The sequence below is a fragment of the Elephas maximus genome, chromosome 19, assembly GCF_024166365.1.
Source record: "Elephas maximus indicus isolate mEleMax1 chromosome 19, mEleMax1 primary haplotype, whole genome shotgun sequence".
NCBI lineage: Eukaryota > Metazoa > Chordata > Mammalia > Proboscidea > Elephantidae > Elephas > Elephas maximus.
In genome coordinates, this window is record NC_064837.1 from 70,940,474 (window position 1) to 70,957,507 (window position 17,034).

Below are 17,034 nucleotides of genomic sequence, written 5' to 3' on the forward strand. Positions count from 1 at the left end.
GAGATAGCAACACTGCGGGGCTCCAGGCAGGCTCTGGAGGAGGGGGCTGGTTCCGGTCTCCCCTTTCCTGGGAAAGGCTCAGTGAGCCTGTCATCAACTGCACCCCGAACTCGGGGAGTGAGGGTGGGAGAAGAGAGGAGGGAGACCAGCCACCCCTCCAATACACACAGGTGTATACGCGCACACATCCCCGGGGTGCTGGCCAGTCAGCATAGGGGCAGGAGGGGTGGGGTGAGTGGGGAGAGCTGGCTCCTCAAGCAGGTCTTGACCATGGGGGAGCATGGGGGTCAGGGAGCGCACAGGCAGGTGGACACCTGGACCCTGGGACCTGTCAGCCAGGGCCAGCCAGGTGATAGGGGAGCACACACACTACTTTTGCTTGGTAATCCTTGTCTCTCCCTAAAATTCTGCACCCCCACCCCCCACCCCAAGCTTTCATGATCAACCCTCAGGAGACATACTCGGTCCCTGGTGTCCAGCCTGCAGGGGATGTGGCCTTGTGCTGGGGACCTCTGTGTCTCTCAGGGTCCTCTTAGGGCCTCACCTGTGTATGGTAGGAGTCTGAGAAACGTTAGGGAGCAGTTCAGTTTCCCAGCCTGCACCCGAGCCAGAGCGTGCCAGTCTACGGCAGCTGCTGTCTGGTCCAGCTTACTGGGATGTGCCAAGAATACTGAACAAGGAAGCGAAAGTTCTGAACATAAACCCAAGAGAAAAAGACCTCAAGGAAGGGGCACCATGAAGCTGTACTGTCGACATGCATGGGCGCTCTTTGGGAGACGGCTCCAGACATCCCAAAGAGAGAGAGGTCTGCTTTTTTCCTAACAGCTTTATTGAGATATAATCCACCCACTATTTTTTTTATACAATTTGCCATCATGAGGACTGCACAGGACCCGGCAGTGTTGCTTTCTGTTGTACACACGGTTGCTCGCTGTGAGTCGGAACCAGCTCAACGACATGTAACAACAACGTACAATTCACCATTTTAGGTGTACAGTTCAGCGGTTTTTAGTACATTCAGAGTTGTACACCCATCACAACGATCTTGGAACATTTCCATCACCCGGAAGAGAAACCCTCTGGCAGTCACCTCCTGTTCCCTCCCCCACACCCGCATCCCTGGTAACCACTCTCTGTCTCTGCATACTTGCCCTTTCTTGTCTGACGTATTTCACTCAGCATTGTTTTCTAGGTTCATCTGTACCAAGTATTAGAGCTTGATTCCTTTTTATGGCCGAATAACTTTCAATTGTGTGTATACACCACATTTTGTTTATCCATCGTCTGCTGATGGACACTTGGGTTGTTTCCACCTTTTGGCTATTGTGAATAGTGCGGCAATGAACATTGGTGTGTAAGTGTCTGTTTGAGTCCCTGTTTTCAAAGCTTTTAACTTAGGCATGGAGTTGCTGGGTCACACGGTAATTCTATCTATGTTTAACTCTTTCAAGGCAGTTTTTTCTACAGCTTCCATAAAGATTTACTGTTTTTTTCACAGTGGCTGTACCATTTCGCATTCCCACCAGCAGTGCATGAAAAAAAAATTTCCCCACATCCTCGCTGACACCTGTTACTTCCTGTCTCTTTGATCATAGCCATTCTAGTGGGGGTGAAGCTGTAATTCACTATGGTTTTGATTTGCATTTCTCTGATAGCTAATGATCCTGAGCATCTTTCCTGTGCTTATTGGCCATTTGTGTATCTTCTTTGGTGAAATGTCTATTCAAGTCCTTTGCCCGTTTTAATTGGGTTATTTATCTTTTTATTATTGTGTTGTCAGAGTTCTTTATATATTCTAGATACAAGTCCCTTATCAGACACATGATTTTCAAATATTTCCTCCCATGCTGTTGGTTGTCTGTTCACTTTTTTGATAGTGTCCTTTGAAGCACAAAAGTTATTAATGTTGATGGAGTCCTATTTATTTACTTATTTACGTTGTCATTGTTGCGTGTGTTTTGGTACCACATCTAAGAAACCATCGCCAGATCCAAACTCACAAAGATTAACACCTATGTAAGTATTTAAAACTTCTAAAAAGTTTTATGATTTTAGCTCTAAAATTTAGGTTTTTTTTTTTTTTTTGGTCCATTTTGAGCTAATTTTGTACATGGTATGAGGTAGGGGTCCAACTTCATTCTTTTTCATGTGGAGATCCAGTTGTCCCAGCACCATTTGTTGAAAAGACGTTTTTGCCCCATTGAATGGAACCGGTGCTCTTGTTAATAATCAATTGACCATAACTGTGAGAGTTTATTTCTGGACTCTCAATTCTATTTTATTGATCTACATGTCTATCCTTATACCATATTATCTTGGCTACTGTAGCTTTTTAGTAAGTTTGAAATCAAGAAGTGTTAAGTCCTTCAACTTTGTTCTTCTTTTTCAAGATTGTTTTGGGTATTTTGGGTTCCTTGAATTTCCATATGAATTTGAGGATCAGCTTGTCAATTTTTGCAAAGAAGTCAGACAAGATTCTGATAGGGATTGCATTGAATACCTATCTTGCTTTGAGTAGTATTGCCATCTCAACAATATTAAGTGTTTTAGCCAGTGAACATGGGATGTTTTTACATTTACTTAGGTCTTTTCTTTCAAAACAATGTTTTCTAGTTTTCAGAATGTAAGTTTTGTACTTCTTTTATTAAATTTATTCTTATTTCATTCTTTTTGATGCTATTGTAAATGGAATTGTTTTCTTAATTTCATTTTCAGATTATTCATTGCAAGTGTACAGAAATACAATTGATTTTCTTTCTTTTTTGTTTAATATAAAGGCTTATTGGGAATGTCATTAACAGCCCTGCTGGCACAATGGTTAAGCACTTGGCTGCTAATCCAAAGGCCAGCGATTCGGATCCACCAGCCACTCCATGGGAGAAAGATATGGCAATCTGCTTCTGTAAAGATTTATAGCCTAGGAAATCTTATGGGGCAGTTCTACGCTGTCCTGTGGGGTCACTATGAGTTGGAATCAAGTTGGCAGCAACGGGTTTGGGTTTTTGAATTGGGAATGTCTGTCTTGAGCATTGTGCTCTTTTAAGAGCCATTTATATGGAATCAAATTGACAACAGCAACTGGAAGGATTAGATAGGAAACTTAGGAGACAGTGAATTTATGTTAATGGGGGAGGAACAACTCAGAAAAGGAGGGTGAGAATGGTTGCAACAACTCGAAGACTGTAATCACTGTGAATTGTACATAGACAAACTGTTGAATCGGTATATGTTCTGCTGTGTATAATCTCAACAACAAAAATTAAATATAAAAAAACAATTTATGATGATATAAATATATGCCATTGAGTTGATCCTGACTCATAGTGACCCCATGTGACAGAGTAGAACTGCCCCGTAAGGTTTCCAACGCTGTCATCTTTATGGGAGCAGATTGCCAGGTCTTTCTCTCATGGAGCGGCTGGTGGGTTCAAACCACTGACCTTTCGGTTAGCGGCCAAGCACTTAACCACTGAGTCACCAGGGGTTCTGATACGTCAGATACTGTAGTGTAAAAAGCCCCTGCTAAAAAGAGTACAGGGCTCTTGTGGGTTCAACAGGGACAAATTTATAAAATATTAAAGATTAAAGTACAACTTGATTTAGCACGTTTAGTTTCAACCCCACCACTAATAGCTTAGCCTAGCACCACTGTAAGGAACTCCTAGACTTACATAGTAGAGCCTCAAAGTATTTCACATAAAAGCAAACACAGAAAAGTTGATAAAGTTAGAGACACTGAACACTAGACCCACTTTGGTTTTAGAGCAGATTTAGGTGTTTTGAAATGGATTGGAATACCCCACATCTCTGCCCCCAACTCTGTACTCTGGGTGGCTTGACAGTCACCACAGGATAGACGAGATGATCACCACGGAAGAACTAGTCCCACTTAATGAACTAACCTCCATTTAAGAGCCTCCGTATTCGAATCTGGAGCATGACATGAGGATCTTCCCACATTGGGAAATCTAAACTCATCCCAGGGTTTCGGCCGGTCACTGCACGTGGCTGGGAGCAAGTGGCAGAACCTTTCGTGTCCTACCTGGCTGGTCACCTCCAGACTTCGAAAGATAAGTTTCCAAGAATGGAGGACTTTGACCATTTAAATGACAGCAATTTTTATGGTTATTGCCATTTTAACCATTTTAAGTATACGATTCAATGACATCTAGTACGTTCAGCAGGTGGTGCAACCAACCATCGCCTCTATTTCCAAACCTTTTTCAACACCCTAAAAAGAAACTCAGTGCCCACTGAGTGATAGCTCCTCCATCCCTGCTCACCTCTGATCTACTTCCTGTCTCTATGGACTTGTCTGTTCTAGATGGTTCATGTAAGTGGAATCATGTAATATTTATCCTTTTGTGTCTGGCTTACATCACTTCAGCATAATGTTTTCAAGGTCCGTCCATGTTGCAGTGTGTATCAGGACTTCATTTCTCTTTATAGCTGAGTATTATTCCATTGTGTGGATGGAATTGTGTTTATCCATTCATCTGTTGATGGACGGACACTTCTGGCTTTTGTGAGTACATTGGCTATTGGAGACATTGGAAGCCTCATCTACTGCTGGTTGTTATTGTTGTTATGAGGTGCCGTTGAGTCAGTCCTGACTCATGGTGACCTTACGTACAATAGAAGGAAATGCTGCCCGGTCCTGCGCCATCCCCACAATTGTTGCTATGTTTGAGCCTATTGTCACCATCATCTCAGTATTTGAGGGTCTTCCTCTTTTTCTCTGACTCTCTACTTTACCAAGCATCATGTCCTTCTCCAGGGACTGGTTCCTCCTGATAACACATTCAAAGTAAGTGAGACAAAGTCTCGCCATCCTCGCTTCTAAGGAGCATTCTAGCTTACTTCTTCCAAAACAGATTTGTTTGTTCTTCTGGCAGTCCATGGTATGTATTCATTCTTCACCAACACAACAATTCAAATGCCTCCATTCTTCTTGGGTCTTCCTTATTTATAGTCCAGCTTTTGCATGCTCTAAAAGGGATGATACTGAGGAGCCTGACCTAACTTCACAAGGGGGAAGAGTTATTATCAGCATCAACAGCCCAAGGCTGATTGCTATGAGGCAGAAGTCATACCTCCTCTCTCCAACCTTTTTACCAATTCTGACACCATATGACCCTCCCATGACACTCTCTACTTCTCTACTGTGTTCATTAATTCATTGCAACAGCCACCTAGAACTCACAGACAATACTTATGATTATGGAGTTTATTATGGAAGTAACAGGGTACAGCTGGGGATCGGGATCAAACTTGGAAGTAATAGGAACAACTCAGGACACAGTTCTTCATCAGGACAGCTTCTTCTCACCCTCAGCTGCTGGGCCCTGCTAGGGGCCTTCTTGGACAAGTGTTACAACTCCTAGCTCTGAGGGTTGGCAAGCCCCACCACAGCCGTCTGGTGCTGGTCTCCTGGTTCCTGCCATCTCTCTCTGTATTCCATATTACACCTCCCTCTCTCTGTCTCCTGAGTCTAGGAGGTTCTCAGTGCAGGGATCCCAAGTCCAAAGGATTCATTCTGCTCCCGTCTCTTCTTCTTGGTGGTCATGAGGGTTCACTTCTGGTCTGGAATCAGCTGGATGGCAAAACTTACCAATCCCCTCGTTAGGGTTCCATACACCTTATTTGCATGATCCTCCCCCCACAAGAGTGCCAAGCACCTTATTTGCATTATTAGCAAGCTATCCAATCCCCTTGGTGGCCCACAAGCACCTCATTTGCATAGTCCCCCCAGTAATTTGGTAGGAGTTACAAGACCACAGTGAGAAAGGCTATATAAAAGTGATCCATCACATTGCAGGCCACCCCCTGGCTTTTCTAGCCATGGTTATTTCACAATTGGAGGAAAACTTCCCCCTCCCAATCACCCTACCAGCCATTAACAATTAGTCCTTCAGTAGCGCAAAGAGTCCTCAGGGTGAGGTTACTCAGGTACCAGCCATTCAGGTCTGCTACAGGTGTCCATCTGATCTGGTCAGGTTCCCCAAAAGTCATCTCAGCATTACTCTTTCTGGCCTCTGATAATAATTTAACTGACAGAAGAGTATTTTCTTGCTCTAAGTCTTATAAGGTGTCTTAGTTATCTAATGCTGCTATAACAGAAAATACCACAAGTGGATGGCTTTAACAAGCAGCAGTTTACTCTCCTACAGTCTAGTAGGCTAAAAGTCCCCATTCAGGACACTAGCTCCAGGGGAAGGCTTTCTCTCTTTTTGGCTCTGGAGGAAGGTCCTTGTCATCAATCTTCCCCTGGTCAAGGAGAGTCTCTGTGCAGGGATCCTAGGTCCAAAGGACACCCTATGCTCCTGGTGCTTCTTTCTTGGTGGTATGAGATTCTCCCCCCGCCCACCCCCAGAGTCTCTCTGCTTGCTTCTCTCTTTTATATCTCAAAAGAAACTGGTTTAAGACAAAACCTAATCTTGTAGATTGAGTCCTGCCTCATTAAAACAACTGCCTCTTCGGCTACAACTGATGACTGCCCTGACAGGGAACACAACAGAGAACCCCTGAGGGGGCAGGAGAGCAGTGGGATACAGACCTCAAATTCTTGTAAAAAGACTAGACTTAATGGTCTGACTGTGCCTAGAAGGACCCTGGAGGTCATGGTCCCCAGAACTTCTGTTAGCCCAAGACGGGAACCATTCCCAAAACCAACTCTCCAGACAGGGATTGGACTGGACTATGGGAAAGAAAATGATACTGGTGAAGAGTGAGCTTCTTGGATCAAGTAGACACATGACACTATGTGGGCAACTCCTGTCTGGAGCGGAGATGAGAGGGCAGAGGGGGTCAGAAGCTGGCCAAAAGGACACGAAAATAGAGAGTGGAAAGGAGTGTGCTGTCTCATTAGGGGGCGAGCAACTAGGAGGAGTACATAGCAAGGTGTATATAAATTTTTGCGTGAGAGACTGACTTGATTTGTAAACTTTCACTTAAAGCACAATTAAAATTAAAAAGAAAAAGAAACACAACTGCCTCTTATCTGCCTCATTAACATCATAGAGGTAGGATTTACAACACATAGGAAAATCCCATCAGATGACAAAATGGTGGACAATCACACAATACTGTGAATCATGGCCCAGCCAAGTTGACACACATTTTGGGGGGACACAATTCAACCCGTGACCTGAGGTATCAGCATAGCAAATCCTTGAAGGGACTTTGGGTTCACCACAGTACTCGAGTCCAGCAGTGTCTCCCCCTACAAGAGAGCGTATCAGGATGTCTACTTAGCCGGCCCCCTTTAACTTCCAGTCCTAGAAGGGGGTTCTTCTGATAGGCACTGACTTTTCCTACCTCGATGCATCCAGAGGCAAACTGCTTACTCGAAATTCAAAAAGCAAAATAGTCATTTTTTTTCCTTCAGGTCCTTCCTTCAGATGCGAATTGCCTGTGCTCACAGCAGTTCTGAGTAAGTCTGCATGTCTTTTCAAATGCAGATTTCCTGGGTGGGCCTCAGGTTTTCCACATGAGCCCCCAATATTCTGTACACAGGGCTACTACTGCATTCACACCAATAGGCTATGTTTCTTTCAGGCAAATCCTAATTCCCCTTTTAGCATATCCAATCAAGTATTGCCCGAAGGTGGAGTTATACCCTCTCTGTAATCTATAATACCCAGTATTCATTCCCATCATACATTTAGGTCTGTTTTACACTATGTCGGAGAAACATTCAATATCCATAGTACATTCAGATAAACACATGACTGTTTTTAAAACATTCCAGTTTCAACATCTCTTCCCCACATCTTGACTGTCTTCCCGTTCATAATGAGGTATCAGCATAACGTTAGATTTCTCCTGCTGCATAACCCATTTATTCATTCCTTTACCTTCAGCTATTATTTCTCCTTCCTTCCATTTGTCATTTATTTTTATCCAAACTTTTCCACCTTGGGAAGGGACATCAAGTTCAGCTGCTGTGCCAGTCTAGATCATGGGTAGCAAGACCAATCTAGCAAGCACCTCCCTCTCAATCCACTCCCATTCATATTGCATAGGGTTACATTAGGTATAATGCTAGTGGGCTAGCTCAACCACTAGGCAATACCGCAGTTTTCACCGTTAACCCCTATTTCGCCAGATGGGAGGAAGGTACAATCCATTTCATCAGGCCCTTGGGAATTCTGGCGTATATGTTCAGGGATACAGTTACAGTCTCTCGCTTAGGGATCGCCCCTGCTTCAGCACCTGCAGCTGCATCCCTGGTCCTGGAATTGCCACATCCCACAGGAAAAAAGCAATTTTGGGTGATGTAGGGAAGAACTGTACAGTGGCACCAGCATCCTCTTCCACCCCTTCTCCCCCAGATCCTCCAGAGAAGCTTAGGAATCTGTCCGGTGGTGATCCTCCCTTTGTCCCCCTCATGTTGAGTGTGAGCACACACTCCTGAAGGCGTGTAAGCCAGCCCTGAGAACATGTCCAAAGTACGTTAGACAAAGTCTCGCCACCCTCGCTTCTACAGAGCATTCTGGCTGTACTTTTTCCAAGACAGATTTGTTCGTTCTTCTGGCAGTCCATGGTATATTCAATATTCTTCGCCAACACCATAGTTCAATTGTCCAGCCTTCACATGCATATGAGGTGACTGAAAATACCATGGCTTGGATCAGGCACACCTTATTCCTCAAAGTGACATCTTTGCTTTTTAACACTTTAAAGAGGTCTTCTGCAGCAGATTTGTCCAATGTAACGCGTCTTTTAATTTCTTGACTGCTATTTCCACAGGTGTTGATTGTGGATCCAAGTAAAATGAAATCCTTGACAACATCAACATTTTCTATGTCTATCATGATGTTGCTTATTGGTCCAGTTGTGAGGACTTTTGTTTTCTTTATGTTGAGGTACAATCCATACTGAAGGCTGTGGTCTTTGATCTTCATCAGTAAGTGCTTCAAGCCCTCTTTACTTTCAGCAAGCAAGGTAGGAATGCTGGTAGGATTGTAAAATCGCTCAGCCGCTGTGGAAAACAGTGTGGTGGTTCCTGAAAAAGCTAAACATAGAATTACCATGTGACCCAGGATTCCGCTCCTAGGTATATACCCAAGACACTTGAAAGCAGGGACTCAAACAAATACTTGTACATCAATGTTCTTTGCAGCACTGTTCACGATAGCCAAAGGTGGAAACAACCTAAATGCCCATCAACAGATGAGTGAATAAACAAAAGGGGGTACATACATACAACTGAATATTATTCAGCCGCAAAAAGGAATGAAGCAATGGTACATGCTACAACATGGGTAAACACTGAAAATATTATGTGAAGTGGAGGAAGCCAGACACAAAAAGCCACAATATTATATGAAGCACTTCTATGAAATATCCAGAACAGGTAAATCCAGACATAGATCACAGATTGGTGGTTCCAGGGGCTGTGGGGAGGGGAAAGAGAAGGGACTCTGGTGGCTCCGGGGTTTCATCCTGGGGTCCTGGAAATGTTTTGGCACCAGACCGAGGGGGTGGTTGCACACCAGTGTGAATGAACTAAAAGCCACTGAATTCTTCACTTTAAAATGGTTAATTTTATGAGAACTTCACCTCAATTAAAAAAAAAGATGTCACAGGGCCCTTGGAAAGATAGATCATAACGTCGAGCAGCATTTACCAGGGGATGTCACATGTCTCCCACACGGTCCCACTCTTGATGCAGGCTGAGCATACCGAGCGTCTGCAGTGCTAAGCGATAGACCCCCTTCACAAGCATAAGCTTTTGTTCCTTTCTGTAGCCCTAGGAGAAGGGCTCATTCTTCCCCTTCTGCAGATGACGGGATAGGCTCAGAGAAAGGACACGCAGGAGTGACCCCACCACACAGCCAGTAGGAGGAGGGACCAGGCTGTGGGCCTCCTGGACACAGGGCCTCCACCCACCAGCCGGGGCAGGCACGAGGCTGCCACCCTGCGGTTCTGTGGCCTCCCTTGTTCCTGTCCTCTTAGATGCCATCCGTGCCTCCTGTCCTCGCTGACCACCCCCCCCCCCCCCCGACCAACACAGCTGTTGTTCCTGGAATCTGCTCCTTCATCTCCACCCCCATCTGGGGCCCCCTCTGCTCTCTGAGCCGGCCACACAGCACCTTTCTCTGGCATGCCCACAAGGTGGCAGTGAAGGTTACCTGATGTCAAGTTCTCCCAGTCCACCCTCCAGTCCAGTACCCGTGCCCTCTTTGGCCCCTTGTCGGACGAGGGGGCAGGGGGCCATGGATCACTTCCCCTGGCGAACAAAGTTTTAAAACCCAACTTCGTCTGAGCCAGTTACATCCTTTTACCAAACTCGGATGAGGCTGGGCTCTCCAACACCAGGCTCAGACCACAAGGGTAGGTCCATACCCAGAAACACAAGCCACAGGGCTTTCCTCCCACAGTGGACACCCTTCATGAAAGCCTGCCCTGTGCAAGCTGCTGAGTGAGGCTTGGAAATCCTAGCTCACCATCCCTGGAAAGCTGTGTGGAAATCTGCTAGGCTTCCCAGCAGCCAGCCTGCGGCCCGGCAGGAAGAGAAGAGGCCTTCACCCTCCTGGTGCAGGGTCAGGTTCACCACGGTTTTCCCAGTGGGAACGCCATGGGCCAAAGAATGAAGGGAAACCACAATGGAATCCAACACCAGCAGCTTTGAAACCCGAGCCCCCAGGCTGCACACAAGAGCTGGGTAGCTCCCGCGGTCTCTGGGGAAAATCTGAAATCTGGGTGAGAATTTGCAGCAGATCCCGGGGTTGTGCCGGCCGGCACGGTGGTGGCAGGGTGACATTTGCAAAGGTCACATGGCGTGCAGGTCTGACTGGATGGAAGGCAGACTGTCATCCGGATTAGCTACTTGTTTTCCCCCATGGATGAAATATTCTTATCATCTGGACTTGAGGGAACAGCTAAAGTGTTTCTGGACCTGCACTGAGGTTTCTGCTCCTTCCAACTCTGAGGAGAAAAAAACCCGATGGCAGAAATGATATTCTCAAGTTTAACATGAAAATCATTTTTCTCAAAATCGTGTTACTTTCTCACCAAGCATGCTTGTGAAATGAGTCCAACGTGCTCACTTTTTTAGGACATGAAAGCCCTGGCCGTCATTTTCAATGCTCTGAGGAAACCACTTGGCTCTCCAGACTCAGCACCCACATTCATTCAAGCCTGGTCGTCTCTCTTACTTGGACAATTGCCATGCGTCCGATTGGACTTACCTGGCACCGCCAGTCTCCAGCCAGCCCCATCTGCTGCTCCCCACCTCACTCCGACCACAACACCTGCATGCCCACACCCCCAGCCAGAGGGCATTCCTGGGTCCCCTGGGTCTCCTTTCACAGAAAACGGGACCCTCCGATCCCCTCAGCCCACCTGCCCTCCGGGTTCCTCTAGTTTCCCGGCCGTTTGTCCCAGGAGCCCATGGCCAGGTAAGTGACACCTGGCCTCCTGCAGACACTTGGTGCCCACCCCCCAGCCTCCAGAACCTAGCCTGCCCTTGGCCGTTTTGCCTTTCTCCTTGATGAGTTCCTGAGCCACCCCCATTCCATCAAGTCCTTCTAGCACATTCCAGGTGAGCCCGCGAAGGGGAAGAGGGCAGTTAAGTGTTAGGCGGGGTCTGTGGAGTGGCATTGCCAGGGGGCACAAAGAGTCCAGGCACCCTGTTGACATTGCACAAATAAACATGGGAATGGATACCGGTTTTTCCATTAGAGCCGTCCTGTGTCGTGTAAACACAGCCAGGAAGTCGTTCTTCCTGTGTGCGGTCCACACACCAAGAGCCCTTCTCCATCTCCTCCATTCCCAGACGAGTGAGAAGACATGGCAGCAGTCCAGCTGAGATGAGGGGCACACTGAGCATCCAGGAGAGCAGGAAAGGGGGCACACCCAAAGAGTAGAGACTGCGGAGGCCTGCGCCCTGGGGCTCCTGCCTCCAGAGGGTACACAGCCGGGCCTAGATTTAGGGATCACAGACAGGAGACAACAGGTGGCAACAGACACCACTTCCAACGTGTGACAGCCCGCACGGTCCCCAGCGTGTCCTTCATCTAACCTGAGGCCTGCCCTGTTGTTTGGGAATGGAGGGGCTGCCAAAGGGGGCTTCCGTGTGAGGACCTCATTCAGCGTTATGGATTGAATTGTGTCCCCCAAAATACATGTTCAGGTGCCCTGGTGGCACAGTAGTTAAGCACTTGCCTGCTAACTGAAAGGTCGGTGGCTTAACCTGGTAATCTGCTCCTGTTAAGATTACAGCCTTGGAAACCCTATGGGGCAGCTCTACTCTGTGGCATGGGGTCGCTATGAGTCGGAATCAACCTGATGGCACCTAACAACAACAAAATACGGTCTGTGTTGAAATCCTAACCCCTATACCTGTGCATGTAACCAAATGTAATCACCATCCACAGTGCCATCCGATAGTAATTCATCAGTGGGTGTGGTACCAGTGTAGGTGGATCCTAAACCTAATCGCCTCTGAGTTACAGAAACAGTAACATAGACACAGAAATAGATACACACAGACACAGACACAGATACACACATACAGACATACAGACACACAGACACACATAGGCACACACATATAGACACATAGACACACAGACACTCATAGACACACAGACACACATAGACACAGACACATACATGCACGCAGACACACAGACACATAAACACATACAGACACACACATACATATAGATACACACACACACACTGAGACGCACACAGACACAAGCACACAGACACACACGGGGGAAGACAGAAGTCTACAGTCCAAAGAACCAGGAACGCCCAGAGCTACCAACAAGGGAGACGTCTACACGGCTGAGATCTCGACCGGGCCTTTCAGCCTCCAGAGATGAGAGAACATCTGTCCTTCCAAGCCCCTCACTGCGGTGTGTGTTACGGCAGCAGGACCTCACTGAGACACAGCGAGTGCAGCTCCCTGGCTGTTCACACGACACAGGACAAAGGCTCGCATGGAAAACCCACCATCCCTCCACACTTATCGGCACAAAGTCCAACGACAAAGTGCCTGGACTCTTTGTCCACCAGGAAACGTGACCCTCCAGGCTGTGCTGGACTCAGCCTCAAAGTTCTCCCACCCTTCGGAGCCCATGTGCGGCTGTAGGGCCTGCTGCAAGAAGAGAGTCAGATTTGGAGGCTGAAGATAACATTTCAAAAAGTGGCTTTAAATAAACACCGAGTAAAAAAAGAGAGAGGAGCTTCGGGTGCTTGAATTAGAAACTGCCAGTCCTGGGCAGGGATGCCATCTGTGAGCAGAGCGTGGAAACGCCTCGGCTTTCACTAATTGCAGCAGACCCAGTGATGGTGGGTCCCCCCGCCTCACCCTATTGGGAAGGGTCGGCCGGAGTGCTCAGGCCTCGCTTCCCGCGGTGCCCTCGGATTTCAGATTCTGAAGAACAGATTCCTTCCGTCCTCCCGAACACCTTGCAGATCACTTTCAGGGCAATTTAAGCCACTTAGAGGCAGAGTGATAAGAAAACAAAGATGATGTTTCAGGGGTAAATGAGGAGTAACGATGCCAAGTGTGAAGCCCAAGCTGCCTTCTGCAGAGAAAGCGACACCCGCACTCCCTGCCACCCCCACCGAGGGCCTGGGGGGAAGCCAGGGTCCCAACACAGCTCAAGGAGGGCCAGCCCCTCTTGGCCAGCAGGCTGGGGGGCCTTGGACAAGTTGCTGTCCCTCAGTTCCCTCATCTGTAAAGTGGTTTTGTGTTGCTGAGAGACCATCACCCGTCTGCCAGTTTGTCATGCTGGGGTGGCTTGTGTGTTGCCGTGATGCTGGAAGCTCTGCCACCATATTTCAAATACCAGCAGGGTCACCCATGGTGGGCAGGTTTCAGTGGAGCTTCCAAGACTAAGACAGACTAGGAAGAAAGGCCAGGCGATCAACTTCTGAAAATGAGCCAACGAGAACCCTACGTAGTGCTAGGAATGGGCCCCTAGGTGGAGGGCACTCAGAATCCACAGTGGACGTGACACTGAGCTCAAGCAGGCCAACGGCTGTGACAATGGCACAGGACTGGGCAGTGTTTCCTTGTGTCATACGTGGGGCACAGCTGACTCCACGGCAGCGAGGCAACGACTCTGAAAAGGCCGAGTAGGGACTTCCCTGTGGCTCAATCTTTCCCATTTGCTGAATACTCCTACCACAGCTGTGTCTGTATGTAAGCTGAAGTGTGTGCCTGAGCTGGGCCAGTGGGGTGGGTGGGTCTCCCATGCTGTCCAGGGTGGCCCTACGCTACACCCCACCCACCCCACCTCAGACGTGACTGCAGGGCTAAAGGTGGGCCTAGCCCTGCCCTGCCCATGCCTTTACATCCACTGGCACCACCGGCTGGCCCTGGTCCTTCTCATGATGGGGAGGCACTGGCCCTTCCCAGGATCCAGCCCTCTGCTCACCTGAGCAGTGTGGGAGGCCACAGGTACGCGGACTCGTTACCTGCCCGAGCTATTTAAATATGCCATTGTCAGTTACTGCATTCTAATAGCAAGTGGGTGACAGAGCTGGCAGACTAGGTGACACCAAAGTATAAAAAGAGGGAAAAACACCCAGCGAAACCCAGAGCCTCGCCGGGCCCCTGCTTTCACCCGCGCTGCCTCCCACGGGCACCTGGAGTCACGCAGGATTATGTAAGGCTGCTTGCTGCCCTGCCCACCCCGCCTGGCTCTGTCCCCTCCCACTCTGGCTGGCCCCTGGCAGGGAGCTCTCGGTGAGAGGCCTGCACAGACCCAGGAGGTGGGCGGCCTGCACAGACCCGGGACGTGGGCCGTCTAGGCCCAGAGGCTGGGAAGGGCGACAGAAGGCCCAGAAGCAAAGGCGGGGAGGGTCCCTGGGGTACGGCACCATCTTCATCTTCCTCACATGGGCCCCTGGCCTTACCGAGGCTGGTCTGTCCTGCTGCCCAGGCAAGGCCGGTTCACCAATGGGTCATACATGGAGGGAGAGGTGGTCACGGCACAGACTCAGGGCCACGGAGTTGCCTCTGTCCGTGGAGGCCAGAAACATAGTGGACTTCTCGTCAGAGATGGAAACCTCTGACCCAGGTACTGGCAAAGGTCGATTTGTCTTATAGGCAAGGACAAACGGCAGCAACAGTTTGGGGGAAGGGAGAGACCCACACCTGGGGGCAGGTGAGCAGAGTTGCAGGCGGGTCCTACCCTCAGCTCTCCTAGGCAGGCAGTGCAGCTGCGGCTGAGAATGGGGGTCCACGCTCCAGCCTCCAGTGTCCAAGGAGCTGGCCCAGGGCTGCCCCCAGGGCCATGGCCAGACAGCCTTCCCCTATGCCGGCCCCACTAGGGGGACAGAGAGAGGGTCTGGGGGCCAAAGATCCAAGTGGTGGCAGGATTCCTTCCTCGGACCCCTACAGGCCAGCTAGAGGCTTGTCCAGACCACCGGCGCCTTTCTTGTCTTTTTAAAATAGACTTTTTTTCTTTTTTTAAATCAACTTTATTTCAGAACAAAGCCAGCACAGAGGATGCCCACATACCCCACACCCAGTCTCCCCTATTAGTGACATCTTAGTTTGGAGAGGCGATGTGGACGTGTCATTAACTCAAGTCTACACCACATTCAGGTCTCCTCGGTTTTTCCCTCTCATCCTCTCCCTGTCCCGGGACCCCATTACACTTAGAGGTCACGTCTCCTGAGGCTCCTCTGGGCTGGATGTTTCTCATATGTGCCTTTTTTTTTTTTTTTTTTATTGTGTTTTAAGTGAAAGTTTACAAATCAAATCTGTCTCATACAAAAACTTACATATACTTTCTATATACTTCTGGAAACGCTGGTGGCATAGTGGTTTAAGTGCTACAGCTGCTAACCGAAAGGTCAGCAGTTCGAATCCACCAGGTACTCCTTGGAAACTCTGTAGGGCAGTTCTACTCTGTCCTATAGGGTCGCTATGCATCGGAATCGGCTTGACAGCAGTGGGTTACGGGTTATATATTCCTAGTTGCTCTCCCTCTAACGAGACAGCACATTCCCTCCTTTCACTCTCTATTTTCGTGTCCATTCGGCCAGCTTCTGACCCCCTCTGCCCTCTCTTCTCCCCTGCAGACAGGAGCTGCCCACATAATCTCATGTGTCTACTTGATCCAAGCTCACTCCTCACCAGTATCATTTTCTGTCCCATAGTCCAGTCCAGTCCCTGTCTGAAGAGTTGGCTTTGGGAATGGTTCCTGTCTTGGGCTAACAGAAGGTCTGGGGAGACGCTCCTTGGTTTGATGACCATGACAGTTTTGAGGAGGACTTGTCAGGTATTGTGTGGACTGTCCCTCAATTGGGATCTGTCTGATGTTTTTCTCATAGTAGAGGGGGTGACGGGTCTGTGGGCGGAAGACCACAGAGGTAATGCACCTTTACACGCGCAACGCGCCTTCTCGTGGCGTCACCTCAAGGGTACGTGCTCTCAGATGACTCTTGAGCACAGACCGAGGCCGTGTGCGCCCTGTTTCTCCACCGTTAAGTTGCTCTTGGGGAGGAAGGTACTGTGTGAAGGGTTGGGCTCCACCTTGGTGAGGGTCTTACTTTTTAAAGGGCCATGTTGCATTTGGGGTCTCCTTAGAGACTTCCTGAATAATAATAATACCTAAAATGCGCAGAGTGCTCACCTGGTGCCGGTACAGCTCTAAGTTCTCCTTCCCTCTTAGCTATCACTCTGCCCAACAGTCCCCGGCTTGCAGACAGGGCTCAGAGAGGCGTGTAACCCTGGAACCCCCACCCCTGAGTGGCTTGCTGTAATTGTTGCTGTTGTCGTCAGGTGCCATTCAGTCCGTTCTGACTCATAGTGACTCTATGTACACTGGAACAAAACACTATCCTGTCCTGTGCCATCCTTACAAATTGTTGCTATACTTGAGCCCACTGTTGTAGCCACTGGGTCAATCCATCTCTTTGAGAATCTTCCTCTTTTTCTCTGACCCTCTACTTTACCAAGCATGATGTCTTTCTGCAGGGACTGATCCCTTCTGACAACATGTCCAAAGTATGTGAGACAAAGTCTCGCCATCCTTGCTTCTAAAGAACATTGTGGTT